The sequence below is a fragment of the Oryctolagus cuniculus genome, chromosome 2 (genome assembly GCF_051225735.1).
Source record: "Oryctolagus cuniculus isolate XC-2025 breed Fujian yellow rabbit chromosome 2, ASM5122573v1, whole genome shotgun sequence".
Classification (NCBI taxonomy): domain Eukaryota; kingdom Metazoa; phylum Chordata; class Mammalia; order Lagomorpha; family Leporidae; genus Oryctolagus; species Oryctolagus cuniculus.
The window spans coordinates 145,049,432-145,065,834 of NC_142868.1; the positions used below are offsets into that span (position 1 = coordinate 145,049,432).

Genomic DNA, 16,403 nt, shown 5'->3' on the forward strand with positions numbered 1-16,403 from the left:
GCCGGTATATGTGACCTGGACATTTGTAATATTTTTAACATATGTACACCCATTATGTTTTCAAGAAATGAGAAGAAAAAATGCAGCACAATTTTTCTTTCTCTTTTGGGGGCCCTGTCATTTAAACACAAATCTGGAGTGCTCCAAGTAGGATTCAGGTTTACAAGACGTAAGTGTGGCAAGAAGCATGAGATGACAGAGGAAATGTGTGTTTCTGAAAAGCAAAAATTCCTAGGACAAATAGTAATGGCATGATTTATCCATCTTACTTAGTGAAAGAGCTGCAGTTGAGATTGTTTAAAAGTAGCAGGTACAGGGGCCAGCACCGTGGTGCAGTAGGTTAATCCTCCGCCTGTGGTGCCGGCATCCCATATGGGCGCCAGTTCGAGACCCGGATGCTCCACTTCTAATCTGGCTCTCTGCTATGGACTGGGAAAGCAGTAAAAGATGGCCCAAGTCCTTGGGCCCCTGCACCCACATGGGAGACCCAGAAGACGCGCCTGGCTCCTGGCTTTGGATCAGCACAGCTCCGGCCATTGAGGCCATCCGGGGAGTGAACCAACAGAAGGAAGAGCTTTCTCTCTCTCTTCCGCTCATTGTCTGTAACTCTACCTCTCAAATAAATAAATACAATCTTTAAAAAAAAAAAAAAAGTAGCAGGTACAATGAATATTGTCAAATTGTGTTAACTTTTGAAGTCGTGTGGATGCTACTAGTGGTATAAAAATATGTTTAGGATTGTAATTTAAAAAAGTTGAAGAGCTGATGAATTTCTGTTAAAACTGTTCCTATGTGTTACATATCAGAGACATGGTAGGGGCCAGCACTGCGGAGCAGCAGGTTAACCTTTAAAGCCCTGGCCTGCAGCCCCATCATCCCATATGGGTATCAGTTAGAGTCCCAGCTGCTCCTCTTCAAAGCCAGCTCTCTGCTATCACCTGGGAAAGAAGCAGAAGATGGCCCAAGTCCTTGGGCCCCTGCACCCACGTTGGGGACCTAGAAGAAGCTCCTGGCTCTTGGCTTTGGATCGGCACAGCTCCAGCCATTGCAGCCAATTGAGGAGTGAACCAGCAGATGGAAGACCTCTTTATCTTCCTCTCCCTCTCTGCCTCTCCTTCTCTGTGTAACTCTTTCAAATAAATAAAATCGTTTAAAAAAAAAAAAAAGAAGGCTATAACATTTGAAAAGTGCAAAGTTGGTTTTAATGGCCATAGGAAAAATGGGTTAAAAAGACAATTAGTGGGGATGGCACTGTGGCATAGTAGGTTAGGCCTCCACGTGTAGCGCCGGCAACCCATATGGGCGCCAGTTCAAGTCACGGCTGCTCCTCTTCCGATCCAGCTCCCTGAAAATGGCCTAGGAACACAGAGGAAGATGGCCCAAGTGCTTGGGCCCCTGCACCCATGTGGGAGACCCAGAAGAAGCTACTGGCTCCTAGCTTTGGATTGGCACTACTCCACCAATGTGGCCATTTGGGGAGTGAACCCATGGATGGAAGACCCCCTCTCTCTTTCTGTAACTCTGCTTCTCAAATAAATAAATAAATAAATCATTAAAAAAGGATAATTAGTGGGATGTGTCTTATGGTGGGTGAAGTAGGTTAAGCATGAAGTTAGAGCTCCTTCTCCAAGAGCCCGTGTCAGATAGACCAGGGACACACACCAGCCACCTCTATGGATCAGTACCTTTATTCAGAGCTGAAATAAAGAAAAATAGAAGCCATGTATGTAATTTAAACTTTTTATGAGATACTCCAGAAAAGCAAGAAGAAGCTAGGTAAATTATCTTTAATAAGATATTTAGTTTAATCCAATATATGGAATGGGCATTGGATAGGGTGGTTAAGACACCATTTATAAGGCTCACATCATATATTGGAGTGCCTGAGTTTGAGACCTGACTTCACTTCCAAATCCAGCTTCCTGCTAATATGCATTCTGGGAAATAGTAGGTACTGCTTAAGAACTTAGGTATCTACCATCCAGAAGGTAGACCCAAATGGAGTTCCAGCCTCCTGACTTCAGCCTGGCCCAGCCTTTGCTGTTGCAGGCATTTTGGGAGTAAACCCAGCAGACAGACAGATGATCTCTTTCCATCTCTGTCTCTCTTTCTCTCTCTTAATATAGAAACATTTTAACATAACCCATTATGTCCAAAATACTGTTTTTAATACAATAATATTCAATAGCAATTAATAAGAAAATTATTGCTGACATTTCAATTTTTTTAATACTCTTTGAAATCTTTGGTGAGTTTTTATACTTACATTGCATCTCAATGATTACATCTTTATTCAAACTAACCACATTTAATTGCATCTCAGTAATTAAATAATTGCATCTCAACTCTGATTAGCCATATTCAAGTGCTCAAAAGCCAATTTTGACTAGTAGCTACCATACTAGACAGCACAGCTTCACATACCGTGTATCCACAGCTACCCTTGTTAAATTCACAGAGTCACTGAAGTTCTTTCTTGGGCACCATCATCCCACCATCCCATCCTATAATGAAATACAACACATAATATATATTTACATAATGTATTTCATCTATAATGTTCAGTTGTTCTCAGACTCCAAGGTTTAGAGATATATTGCAATAAGATTAACCCAATACAGAGATCTGGTTCCCTACTGAACTCATACTGAACATGTACCTGAGAACCATCAGTATCTGCACACCCAGTGGCTAATACTATCCTAGCTAGCCAGGTGTGAAAGATAAAAGACAGCTGTTCAGGTTGGCATTCAGCTTTCTTCACTAAGTTGCCATTCATCCATTAACATTCTAACTTCCAAAACACTGTTGACATTGCCTCTCATGTTTTCTTTGTCCTTAAAGAGCTTGTCCCTTTATTTAATTCCTTGACTTTCATTTTAGTATTTTCCAGAGAAAACAAATAACTATCTTCAATTGACTATATTTTTCTAGGAAGTTACTTTTACGATTAGGAGTTGATTTCTTTAAAATCTATAAATTCATCATCAGAAAGTAACTTATCTACAGACATAGAAGACAAACTTTTTCAAGCTCCTTTTAAGATTTACTTCAGGGGCCGGCACCATGAACCAATGGCAAAAGGAAGACCTTTCTCTGTCTCTCTCTCTCTCTCTCACTGTCCACTCTGCCTGTCAACAACAACAACAACAAAAAAGATTTACTTCAGGGGGCAGGTGCTGTGGCTTAGCTGGTAAAGCAGCCACCACCTGCAGTGCCAGCATCCCATATGGGCACTGGTTTGAGTCCCGGATGCTCCGCTTTCAATCCAGCTCTCTGTTATCGCCTGGGAAAGCAGTAGTAGATGGTCCAAGTCCTTGGGCCCCTGCACCCACATGTGAAGACTGAGAAGAATCTCCTGGCTTCTGGTTTTGGATTAGCACATCTCCGGCCATTGCAGCCAATAGGAGAGTGAACCAGCGGATGAAAGACCTCTCTCTCTCTCTGCCTCTCCTCTCTGTGTGTAACTCTGGCTTTCAAATAAATAAATAAATCTTTAAAAAAAAAAAAGATTTACTTCAGGGCCTGGTGTTGTAATGTAGTGAGCTAAGCTACTGCTTGGGAGGCCGGCATTTTCTATGGGAGCACTGGCTGCACCCTTTCCAAACCAACTCCCAGCTAATGTGCCTGAGGAAACAGTGGATAGTCCAGGTACTTGGGGCCCTACGATCCACACAGGAGACCAGAGTAGAGTTCCTGGCCTCTGCCTGGACCAGCTCCAGCCATTACAGCCATCTGGGAAGTGAACCAGCAGATGGAAGATCTCTATCTCTATTTTTATTTCACTATCTCTCTTCCTCCTTCTGGTTCTCTCCTCCATACTGCCTTTCAAAAAAGTATTTGTTAAAAAAACTCTCCAATCAGAATTTCCCATATAAACAATTCATAATTTCTTAATGAAAAAATTCAATGTGCTCTTACATTTTCCCTATTAAGAACATTTTATGGGCAGGCATTTGACACAGTGGTTAAGACACCACTTGAGATACCAATATTCCATACTGTAGTGTCTCAGTTCTAGTCCCAGTTCTGCTCTGTACTCCAATTTCCTGCTAATATACACCCTGAGACAGCAGGTGATGGCTCTGGTACTTGGATCACCACCATCAACATGGGAAACCTGGGCTGAGTTTCCGGCTGTTGGCATTGGCCTGGCCCAGCATCAGCTATCGCAAGTATTTGGGGAATGAGCCAGCAAATAGGAGATCTCCACCTCACTGTCTCCCAAACAACTTAAATAAGTAATTTCTTAAAGAATACTTTGTATTTAGAACATACTCTTGAGGTTGGCATTGTGGTACAGTGAGTTAAGCACTGCTTGCTATGTTGGTATCTCATATCAGAGTGCACATTCGAGTCAAGTCCCAGCTGCTTCACTTCCACCCCAGAAAAGCAGCAGCAGATGATCCAACTACCTGGACCCTGGCCATCCACATGGAAGACCCAGAAGAAATTCCTGGCTCTGGCATCAGCAAGCACATAGCAGCCATTTGGGAAATGAACCAGTAGATGGAAGGTTGGTCTCCCTCCCTCACTCCCTACCCCTCCCTATCCTATCATTCTGCCTTTCAAGTAAATAAATAAATATTTTAAAAAAGAACATACCCTGGGGCTGGCTCTGTGACATAGTAGGTTAAGCCTCCGCCTGCAACATTGGCATCCCATATGGGCGCCAGTTCTAGTCCCAGTTGTTCCTCTTCAGATTCACCTTGTGGGAGACCCAGAAAAAAAGAATATACCCTTGTACATAAAGTTATATCAACATGAACAAAGATAAAGACAATAGTGTTACTGAACACTAACTCCACTCCCTCCAGATGAACTGTAGAAAACTTTCTACCTACAACTGTGTTAAGTATGTGCTAAGTGAGCTTCAAGTAAATATCTGGACTCCAGTCACCAGAGATTTTATTCTTTATGGAAGTCTGCAAAATCAGCACATTCAGAAACTGTCAATCTGTCACTGTTCTTATTAAACCTAAGGGACACCTGATTCACTAGCACTTTCCAGAGTAGAAGCTAACAAGCACTGGCAAAGCAAATATATTCATCGGTATTATAAAATTTTCTAATAAGATAAACCAGGCTCATTCATGTGTTCTCTGAAAAACACATATTCTCTCAACAATAACATGTATTTTCTTATTTTTAAAAAACTAATTTTATATAAGTCTGTAGTTGGTCTGTTTAAAACAAAAGACAACCTTTAAATATAGAGTTCAATAAAATTTACTTGTTCTTCTTTTTTTAAAGATTTATTTATTGGCCGGCGCCGTGGCTCACTAGGCTAATCCTCCACCTTGTGGCGCCGGCACACCAGGTTCTAGTCCCAGTCAGGGCGCCAGATTCTGTCCCAGTTGCCCCTCTTCCAGGCCAGCTCTCTGCTGTGACCAGGGAGTGCAGTGGAGGATGGCCCAAGTACTTGGGCCCTGCACCCCATGGGAGACCAGGTTAAGTACCTGGCTCCTGCCATCAGATCAGTGCAGCACGCCGACTGTGGCGGCCATTGGAGGGTGAACCAATGGCAAAAGGAAGACCTTTCTCTCTGTCTCTCTCTCTCACTGTCCACTCTGCCTGTCAAAAAAATTTATTTATTTATTTATTTATTTGAAAATCAGAGCTAGAGAAAGAGAGGAAGAAAATACACCCTCCATCTACTGGTTCATTCCTCAGATGGCAACAAAGGCCAAAGCCAAGAGCCCCATCCAGGTCTCCCATGTGAGTGGCAGAGGTCCAAGTACTTGGCTATCCTCTGTTGTCTTTCCCAGACCATTAGCAGGGCGCTGGATCAGAAGTATAACAGCCAGGACATGAACTAGCACCCACATAGCTACCTGTTATGCCATAATGCAGGCCTCTATTTCTGCTTTTATGATGACATTTGTCCTTTCAGTTAGCTATAAGTCAGTGTAAAATGATACAATCTTTTCAGCTCAAATCCACCAAAATAAATCAGCCCAAAAAACTAATTAAGCTGGGATTACGATACAACAAAACTCAACAACTTTAATTGATTTCAGAATAGGTAATGGCTATGGATCTTCTCTAAAACAACATCAATATATTAAAATGGAACCCTTTTGTCAACATTTTTCCCTGCTCACAACTTTTTAGTCAACAAAATACATTTCCATTTTCTTTTTTAGGGTAAGTACAATTCTTAAATGTAACTCAAGTATTCATTGAGTACTATCATTTATTAAGTCCTGCTAGGTACTAAGCATAAATGGGTTAATAAAATATAATCTCTGGGCCGGTGCCGTGGCTCAATAGGCTAATCCTCCACCTAGCGGCGCCAGCACACCGGGTTCTAGTCCCGGTTGGGGCGCCGGATTCTGTCCCGGTTGCCCCTCTTCCAGGTCAGCTCTCTGCTATGGCCCGGGAGTGCAGTGGAGCATGGCCCAAGTGCTTGGGCCCTGCACCCGCATGGGAGACCAGGAGAAGCACCTGGCTCCTGGCTTCGGATCAGCGCGATGCGCCAGCCTCAGCGCGCCAGCCGTGGCGGCCATTGGAGGGTGAACCAACGGCAAAAAGGAAGACCTTTCTCTCTGTCTCGCTCTCTCTCACTGTGCACTCTGCCTGTCAAAAAAATATATAATCTCTGTTTTCAACAGTCTCATAATTAAGCATGGAAAACATATATAAAAACTAATAGTTGGGGCCGGCACTGTGGCATAGTGAGTAAAGCCGCCACCTACAGTGCCAGCATCCCATATGGGCACTGGTTCAAGTCCCAGCTGCTCCACTTCCAATCCAGCTCTCTGCTGTGGCCTAGGAAAACAGCAGAAAATGGTCTAAGTCCTTGGGCCCCTGCACCCACATGGGAGACTCAGAAGAAGCTCCTGGCTCCTGGTGCAGCTCCATCCATTGCAGTCATTTGGGGAATGAACCAGTAGATGGAAGACTTTTCTCTCTCTCTCTCTCTGCTTTTGCTTCTGCCTCTCTGTAACTCTTGCTTTCAAATAAATAAGTAAATCTTTTTAAAACGAAGTTTTTAAAAACCTTATAGCTGTAAAGCAATATGGTAAGTACTACAATAAAAATATTTAAAAAGTGCTTTAGGGATCCAAGAGACAAAGAGGATTAATTCTGTCTGGGAATGGCACTGGAAGGAATAGGATTTTTCCAGTGGGAAGAGGTGAAAAGAAGACTATTCCAAGCAGAGGAAACAACATGAAAAAGGGCATCATGAAAGTACACAACTTCTTTGGGAAACAAGAGTAATGGTAGAAGTCACGTGAAAGACTTAAACTTTTTGTTATAATGAAGGCAATGAAAATCCATAAAAGCAGGAAAGAGATGTGATTTGTGCCTTACAAAGAAAATTCTGCTGTAGTGTGAGTGACTAGAGGAAGGGAATAGATGGCAGGCAGGAAAAATTAGAAGCCTATTGTAACAGACCAGGTGGAACGCTGAGCAATAATTATAGAACTGGAAAGAAGGGAATTATGGTTTTGGGATGCATTTCCAAAGCAGAATCACCTGCACATGATGTTTATTGAGATGCAGAAGAAAAGGGAGGAAGCGGGGCCAACGCCGTGGCTCACTTGGTTAATCCTCCGCCTGCGGCACCGGCATCCCATGTGGGCACTGGGTTCTAGTCCCGGATGCTCCTCTTCTAGTCCAGCTCTTTGCTGTGGCCCAGGAGGGCAGTGGAGGATGGCCCAAATGCTTGGGCCCCTGTACCCACATGGAGACCAGGAAGAAGCACCTGGCTCCTGGCTTTGGATCAGCACAGCCCTGGCCATGGCAGCCATTTGGGGAGTGAACCAACGGAAAAAGGAAGACCTTCCTTCACCGTTGGTTCACCCTCCAATGGCCGCTGTGGCCGGCGCACCACACTAATCCGAAGCCAGGAGCCAGGTGCTTCTCCTGGTCTCCCATGCAGGTACAGGGCCCAGGCACTTGGGCCATCCTCCACTGTACTCCTGGGCCATAGCAGAGAGCTGGCCTGGAAGAGGGGCAACCGGGACAGAATCCGGCGCCCCAACTGGGACTAGAACCTGGTGTGCTGGCACTGCAGGCAGAGGATTAGCCTAGTGAGCCGTGGCACCGGCCTTCTCTATCTCTTTTTCTCACTGTCTATAACTCTACCTGTCAAATAAAAAAGAAGAAAAGAAAAGGGAGGAAGAGTCAAAGATTCCACCAGGTATCTGGCTTACACATGATTTAATATGAACAGAAAAAAAAAATAAGGATAAAGTGTGAGCTCAGGGTATCAGGTAATTTCAAGATATTCAAGTGGAGAGATCCAGGAAGAACTGGGTTTGAGGGGCCAGCTCTGTGGTACAGTAGGTTAATTCTCTGCCTGTGGTGCCAGCATCCCATATGGGTACCGGTTCTACTCCCGGCTGCTCCTCTTCCGATCCAGCTCTCTGCTATGGCCTGGGAAGGTAGAAGATGGCCCAAGCGCTTGGGCCCCTGCGCCCATGTGGGAGACCCAGAAGAAGCTTTAGGCTCCTGGCTTTGGATCAGTGCAGCGCCGACTATTGCAACCACTGGGGAAGTGAACCAGAGGATGGAAGACCTGTCTCTCCCTCTCTCTGTAACTCTACCTCTCAAATAAATAAAATCTTAAAGAAAAAAAAAAACACAACTGGATATGCATCTCAGTTAAGGAGTACAGATACTACCAAAAGCAGAGTTTCAGAATTAGTAAAATAAAGAGAATTGCATTCATTTAAGCAGATGAAATCTCAAGAGGAGGAAGAACCATTGCAAATGCTACAAATACATAATAAACAGTTAATGCAAAACTTTTTCCTAAGAAAATATGGAGAGGGGATGGCCTTGTGGTGCAGTGGGTTAAGCCACTGCTTCCAGTGTTGTCATCCCAGGTCAGACTGCTGGTTTGAGTTTTATCTGCTCCACTTCCAACACAGTTTTCTATTAATGTGTCCAAGGTGGCATGGCAGGATGGCCCCTGCAACCAATGTGAGAGACTAGGACAGTTTCTGACTCTGGCTTCAGCCTGGCCCAAACCTGACTTCTACAGACATTTGGGAAGAGAACCAGTGGATCAAAAATTTCTTTCTCTCCGTCACTTTCTCTCCACTCCCCAACTCTATGTTGCTCTGCCTTTTTGAATTAATTAATTAATCTTTAAATAAAATACATGGGCACCAGTTCTTGTCCTGGCTGCTCCACTTCCAATCCAGCTTCCTGCTGATTTCCTGAAAGGCAGTAGAAGATGGCCCAAGTGCTTGGGCTCTTGCTACCCGTGTGGGAGACCTGGAGGAAGCTCCTGGCTCTGGCTGTTGTAGCCATTTGGGGAGTGAACCAGCAGATGAAAGATCTCTCACTCTGTCTCTCCCTCTTTCTCTATAACTCTTTCAAATAAATACATAAATCTTTAGAAAATACACATGGGGAAATATTTTCATGATTATGAGGTTAAAAAAGAACTTCCTAAATAAGACACACAAAAAGCATCAATAACAAAATCAGCTACTTAAAAGCATCCTTAAACAAATAATCAAAGTACAGTCTACACAGTGAGTAAAATATCGGCAACAGATGTAACTGACAAAGGACCGGTCTGCACATTTAAAGTCAGCTCTTACCAATCAGATGAAAGGCAGACAACTGATGAAGAAAAAAGGCAAATATAAAAACAGGCACTTCAGAAAAGAAGAAATTCAGAAAGACAACATCAACATAAGAAAAGGGACTCAAATTTTCATCAGTAAACAAGAAAATACAAATTTGGGGACTGACATTGCAGCACAGCGACCTCACTGTTGCTCTTCCAGTATAGTTCAATGCTTACGTGCCTGTGAAAGCAGTGGAACGTGGCCCAAGTACTTGAGCCCCTTCCAGCCATGTGAGTGATCTGAATGAAGTTCTTGGTTCTGGCCTTGGCCTGGCCCAGCTGCGACTATTGCAGCCATTTGGAGAGTGAATCCACAGATAGAAGATTTCTCTCTCTCTCTCTCTCCTACTCTGTCATTTTGCTTTTAAGATTTTTTATTTTGGGGCCAGTACTGTGGCATAGCAGGTACAGCCACCACCTATAGTGCTGGTATCCCAAATAGGCAGGGGTTCGAGTCCCAGCTGCTCCACTTTCAATCCACCTCTGTGCTATAGCCTTGGAAAGCAGTGGAAGATGGCCCAAGTCCTTGGGCCCCTGCACCCACATGGGAGACCCGGAAGAAGCTCCAGGCTCCTGGCCTCTGATCAGTCCAGTTCCGGCCATCTGGGGAGTGAACCAACAGATGGAAGACCTTTCTCTCTCTCTGCCTCTGCCTCTTTGAAACTCTGCTTTTCAGATAAATATATAACTCTTTTAAAAAAAGGGTTTTTTTTAAACTTTTATTTAATGAATATAATTTCCAAAGTACAGCTTATGGATTACAATGGCTTCCCCCCCATAACGTGCCTCCCACCTGCAACCCTCCCCTTTCCCACTCCCTCTCCCCTTCCAGTCACATCAAGATTCATTTTCAATTCTCTTTATATACAGAAGATCAGTTTAGCGTACATTAAGCAAAGATTTCAACAGTTTGCTCCCACACAGAAACATAAAGTGAAAAATACTGTTTGAGTACTAGTTATAGCCTTAAATCTCAATGTACAGCACACTAAGGACAAAGATCCTACATGAGGAATAAGTGCACAGTGACTCCTGTTGTTGACTTAACAAATTGACACTAGGCTAATCCTCCGCCTTGCAGCGCTGGCACACCAAGTTCTAGTCCCGGTCAGGGCGCCGGATTCTGTCCCAGTTGCCCCTCTTCCAGGCCAGCTCTCTTCTGTGGCCCGGGAGCACAGTGGAGGATGGCCCAAGTACTTGGGCCCTGCACCCGCATGGGAGACCAGGATAAGTACCTGGCTCCTGCCATTGGATCAGCGCAGTGCGTCGGCCGCAGCGAGCCAGCTGCAGCGCTCATTGGAGGGTGAACCAACGGCAAAGGAAGACCTTTCTGTCTCTGTCTCTCTCTCACTGTCCACTCTGCCTGTCAAAAAAAAAAAAAAGGTTTTTTCATTTTTATTTGAAAGGCACAGTTAGAGAGAGAGAGAGAGAGAGAGAGAGAGGTAGGGAGATAATTCCATCTGTGGTTCATTCCCCAAGTGGTCACAAGGGTTAGGGTTGTGCCAGGCTGAAGCCAGGAGTGTAGAGTTTCTTCTGGGTCTCCCATGTGGGTACATGGGATCAAGCACTTGGGCCATCATCTGCTGCTTATCCTAGGCCATTAGCAGGGAGCTGGATTGGAAGTGGAGCAGCTAGGTCTCAAACCAGTGGCACCTATACCGGATGCCGGTGTTGCAGGTGGTGGATTTGCCTACTACATCATAGTGCTGGCCCCTGTCACTCTTTTGGAAAAATAAAATTAGTCTTGAAAACAAATATAAATTTAAACCACAATGAGATACTACTGTATATTCAACAAACTGACAAAATTTTAAAAGTCTAACAATACTAAGTTTAGGCAAAGATATGAAACAACGAGATTTCTTAACCACAGGCATGTAATCAGCCTGGAAAATTATGCCAACATTTAGTCAAGTTGAAAATACATCTTTTATGGCTCAGAAATTTCATATATTCTTTAAATTTGAGCATACATCCTTTATATCTGCGTTTTTGTGTGCACAAGGATATACAGAATGTTCAGAGTGGGACCATTATAATTGTCCCAAGCTGTAAAATAACCCATGTCTAACAACAGTAAAACAGATAAAATAACTTGTGGTATATTCACACAGTGGAATAGTATACACTAAATAGTAATGAAAATGAACAAGCTACACAATTGTAAACACAAAAATATCTTAATGAAAAGTTAACAATGCATAATAATTCCTTTCAGGTAAAATTCAAATCACACCAAATTAATCCTTATTATTTTTGGAATGCATTTGTGAGGATACTTCAACAAATTTGTGTAATATGAAATCAAAGATAATTTATGTTAGTTAAATATGCGTCTTACTATGAGCTTTCTGAAGACCCCTCAAACAAGTAGTATAGAAAAGAAATGAAACAGAGCATTAACTATAAACAATAGGATTATGGCTATCTCTACAGGGACAGGAGAGATTATGAAGGGTGAGAAATTCTGCAGTCCTGATAATATTCTATTCCTTGATCTTGGCCATGATGTTAAATGGTACTAAATCAATAACCACTTGATAAAATGTACACATAAATTTTATGAACTTTTAAATAATTTATAGCTTAAAACTTTAAGGAAATAAAAAGTATTGATTCTAAGGAAGATTAAGAGATTCAGAAAGCAAGCTAATAAATCCATTCAAAACTTTGAGGGCAGATATTGTGGGGCAGTAAGATAAACAGCAGCTTTGGACTCAGCCATCCCATATAAGAGTGCTGGTTCAAGTCCCAGCAACTCTGCTTCTGATATAGCTACCTGCTAATGCATCCTGGGAGGCAGCAGAAGATGACTCCAGTGCTTATGCCCTGCCCACCCATGTGGGTGACCTGGATGGAGTTCCAGGCTCCTGGCTGAATCCCAGCTGTTGCAGGCATTTGGGTGGTAAATTAGCAGATGGAAGCTTACACTTTCAAGTAGATGATAATAAATAAACATTTTTTAAAACTAATGTTTCTAAAGATTTATTTATTTAATTGAAAGGCAGAGTTACAGAGAGAGGGACAAAGAGACAGACAGATCTTCCATCAGCTGGTTGGCTGTGCTAGACCAAAGCCAGGAGCCAGGAGATTCCTCACTGTCTCCCACATGGGTGCAGTGGCCCAAGCACGTGGCCATCCTCTGCTGCTTTCCCAGGGTACCTGCAGGGAGCTGGATCAGAAGTGGAGTAGCCAGGACCCAAACTAGTACCCACGTGGCATGCTGGGTTGAAGGTGGTGGCTTTACCCACTATGCCACAGCGCCAGCCCAGAAATCCTCAGTTCTTAATCAAAAGTAAAAATAAAAAGGTATGCAGAAATGAACAGGTGTTGATTTGAATATGGTAAAGTTTATGCCTTAGCTTGAAAAAATACAGAAAATAAGTGCTAGTTGTTTTCTTCTTCAAACATCATAAACATGAAAAGACAGGTCCGGCACTGTAGCTCAGCAAGATAAAGCTGTGGCCTGCAGTGCCAGGATCCCATATGGGTGCTGGTTCTAGTTCCAGACATTCTACTTCTGATTCAGCTCCCTGCTAATGCACCTGGGAAAGCAGCTGAGGATAGACCGCAGCAACAATGTGGGAAACCCAGAAGAGGCTCCTGGCTCCTAGATTCAGCCTGACACAGTCATGGCTGTTGCAGCCATTTGGGAAGTGAAACAACAAATGGAATATCTCTCTGCCTCTCTGTGACTCTACCTTTAAAATAAATAAATAAATCTTAAAAAAAAACCACAACTTTTAGTTTTTACATCACGTAAGGGAAAGATCAATGAAGTCAATAGCACTGATGGAATCATGAAATGAAGGTTTTAAAAAACCTCAAGAAATAATGGCACAATTTAACAAGATTTTTACTCTTTGCTTTTCAGTAAAGGAAACTTATACAGTGATGTTATATTTATTATCTAATCTGTGAACTCATTTTAAAATTGTCAGACTTACAACAACAGGAGTCACTGTGCACTTACTCCTCATGTAGGATCTCTGTCCTTAATGTGCTGTACATTGTGATTTAATGCTATAACTAGTACTCAAACAGTATTTTTCACTTTGTGTTTCTATGTGGGTGCAAACTGTTGAAATCTTTACTTAATATATGCTAAACTGATCTTCTGTATATAAAGAGAATTGAAAATGAATCTTGATGTGAATGGAAGAGGGGAGGGAGAAGGAAAGGGGAGGGTTGCGAGTGGGAGGGAAGTTATGGGGGGGGGGAAGCCATTGTAATCCATAAGCTGTACTTTGGAAATTTATATTCATTAAATAAAAGTTTAAAAAAAATTGTCAGACTTAGCTTTGAAAAATAAAAAATTCACTCTAAATAGACAAGGATTTATAAATGAGATTTTAAAAAACCAAGTTCAAAACTCAAGGAGTTCACAAGTTAGTGTAGTTACAAATAAATAAATAAAGCTTCCACACAGAACAATTAATCTAATTCCATATCTAATTTACACAACTTTTCATTGATTAAAATTAAAATTCCTATAATGCAGCAAAGCAAAAATGGCTCAGTCAAGGACAAAAAATAGCACTTATAAACATTAATCAACCAGTAAGGGATTTTTTAAATTATTTACAAATTAAAATTAGTAAGGAATAAAAATTTAATAAGGAATTAAACAAGGAAAAACAGAAATGAGACCTGGTACCAAACTAATCTCCTAATTTAATGCTATTAATATCTCTCTAAAAATTCATTAAAATGAAGTTTAATGCCCAGAAAAAGGTATACAGGAATTATCAGACGTGACCTGACTACTTGATAAAGAAATCCCAAAAAATATAGTGTTTAGACATCAAAAATGAAACTTTACAACCAGAATTTAGATAAAGCACATTTTGTTGATGTTAATCTGATTCTTCAACAATACGAAATGTTTTTTAAAATTAAAGTTTGTTGAGACAGATGTTTGTCCCGGTTAAGACACCAGTTGAGATGCCAAAATCCTACACTACAGCGCCTGGGTTGGAGTCTCAGTTCCATCTGTGATTCCAGCTCCTGCTGGTATGAACCCTGGGAGGCAGTGGCAATGGCTCAGGTTTCTGGCATCCACGTGGGAGACCTGGGTTGAGTTCCCTACTCTTAGCTTCAGCTCCCTGGCCATTGTAGGAATGAGGTGAGTGGACAAGAGATCTCTGTGTCCTACTAATAAATATTTTTTAAAAAATTAATGCTAATGTACTAAAAAAAAGTAGGTCAGTTTTATAGTCAAAGAACATGTAATTTGAAGACTGACTAGCAAGATCTGCTACCCACCAGCTACCAGCTATGTTAACAAGACATCAAACCACTTTGAGGCTCCCCTTACCACCACCAATCTCATAAGACTCAAGTAGATTAAAGACAACAAAATATATGAATAGCATATGAACTCCAAAGCACGGGAAGCTCAATGCAAAGACTGTTTTCCACAAACTATTATCTTTTTATTTTTTTATTTCAGAAAAAAAAACTTAAATATATACAAGTTCAGTATAACAAAGTCATACATACTCTCCCTTATCAACTGAAGGCTAGTCTTGTCTCATCTATGCCTGACTCACTCTCTCTTTTCCTTAATTACCTTGAAGCAAGTCCCAGAAATTTAATAATTCACTTCATCGGCAAAGGGCTAAAAATCCAACAGCCTCTTTTTAACGGATGCACAGGTATATGAAGTCCAACAGAGAAGTCAGTGCCAGAAATACAGATATGAGATCCATCAGCAACAAAATGAAGATTTGAAGATACAGTTTTGGATGAGGTCAAATATCCATGCTTGGGAAACAAAAAGAGTTTCTCTTGGTGCTCTTTCATTAAAAATGCAAATAGATAGAGTACATTTCTTCCATCAAGGAAGAAACCTTATGAATTTACAAAAACCTATAGAACTTTTTATCCTATGATTTAAAGTGTTTCTCTCCCTTAAAATGTATCTGTATACAATAATAGCTACTAAAGGCTTTCAGAAAATACCTAAAACATAAATAGACATATTTTATGTAACATCAAATTTAAAGTTATTTTAACCAACTCCAAATCTACTTTTCAAAGTATTTGTCAAAAACTCATTGCTTTGTATATTTCATTACTCTTTAAAGTATATAAATCATTTTTATAATTTCTTTCTTGTATTTCACAGTAAATTTTCAAAATAAATTTTAAAAAAGAAAATATGATTCCTATATTGAAATAGCTATGGCAGATGATGGTATATCTTATAAGCATTTAGAGATTTGAACAGACATAAGAATATTTGTATACTAAAAATATTTTATAAGCTCTTTAGACACCAAGCTGTTGAATCAGAGACCGTTTATTCTTACATTTTAGTTTTTACCCCAGTGTCAAAATTAGTTATGATTTATTTATACACCACTTCAATCCCCCTAAATTTTTTTTACTTAAATACTTTAACTCCTAATTTTGCAATCCACTTTAAAAGAATTTCTAAAATTTTCTATAATAGTTTTCATAAAGTATTCAAAAAAGATTACCCTTTTTTAAAAGAAAGTATTTCTGACCTTTGGAATGGAATGGAATTTGGTCAGTTTTATTATACTGGTCACCAAGTAAAAGACCCAAAGGGAGCAAAAGAGGTACAATTTTTAGAAACACAATAGATTTTTTAATGTTTAAGTTTTGATGGGTCATCACTGACTAAATGGAGACTAAGTCATACTTAATTAAAAGAACTCCAGAATATTTAAATATATTCTTAACTTACAAGTAACAGCCCTAGAAACCTAAATGTACAATTTCATAAATTACAATGACATGCATTTTAGTTTCAAGCACACCATATATTTATTTGCCTTATGTT

The 16,403-nt window shown here is 41.1% G+C and overlaps 1 long non-coding RNA gene across 1 annotated transcript in view; it reads right to left on the reverse strand.

Moving 5' to 3' along the window:
* LOC103347670 (uncharacterized) overlaps positions 1-16,403 on the reverse strand; it is a 79,837-nt gene that overhangs the window by 59,820 nt on the left and 3,614 nt on the right. The gene's annotated exons all lie outside the window — the stretch shown is intronic.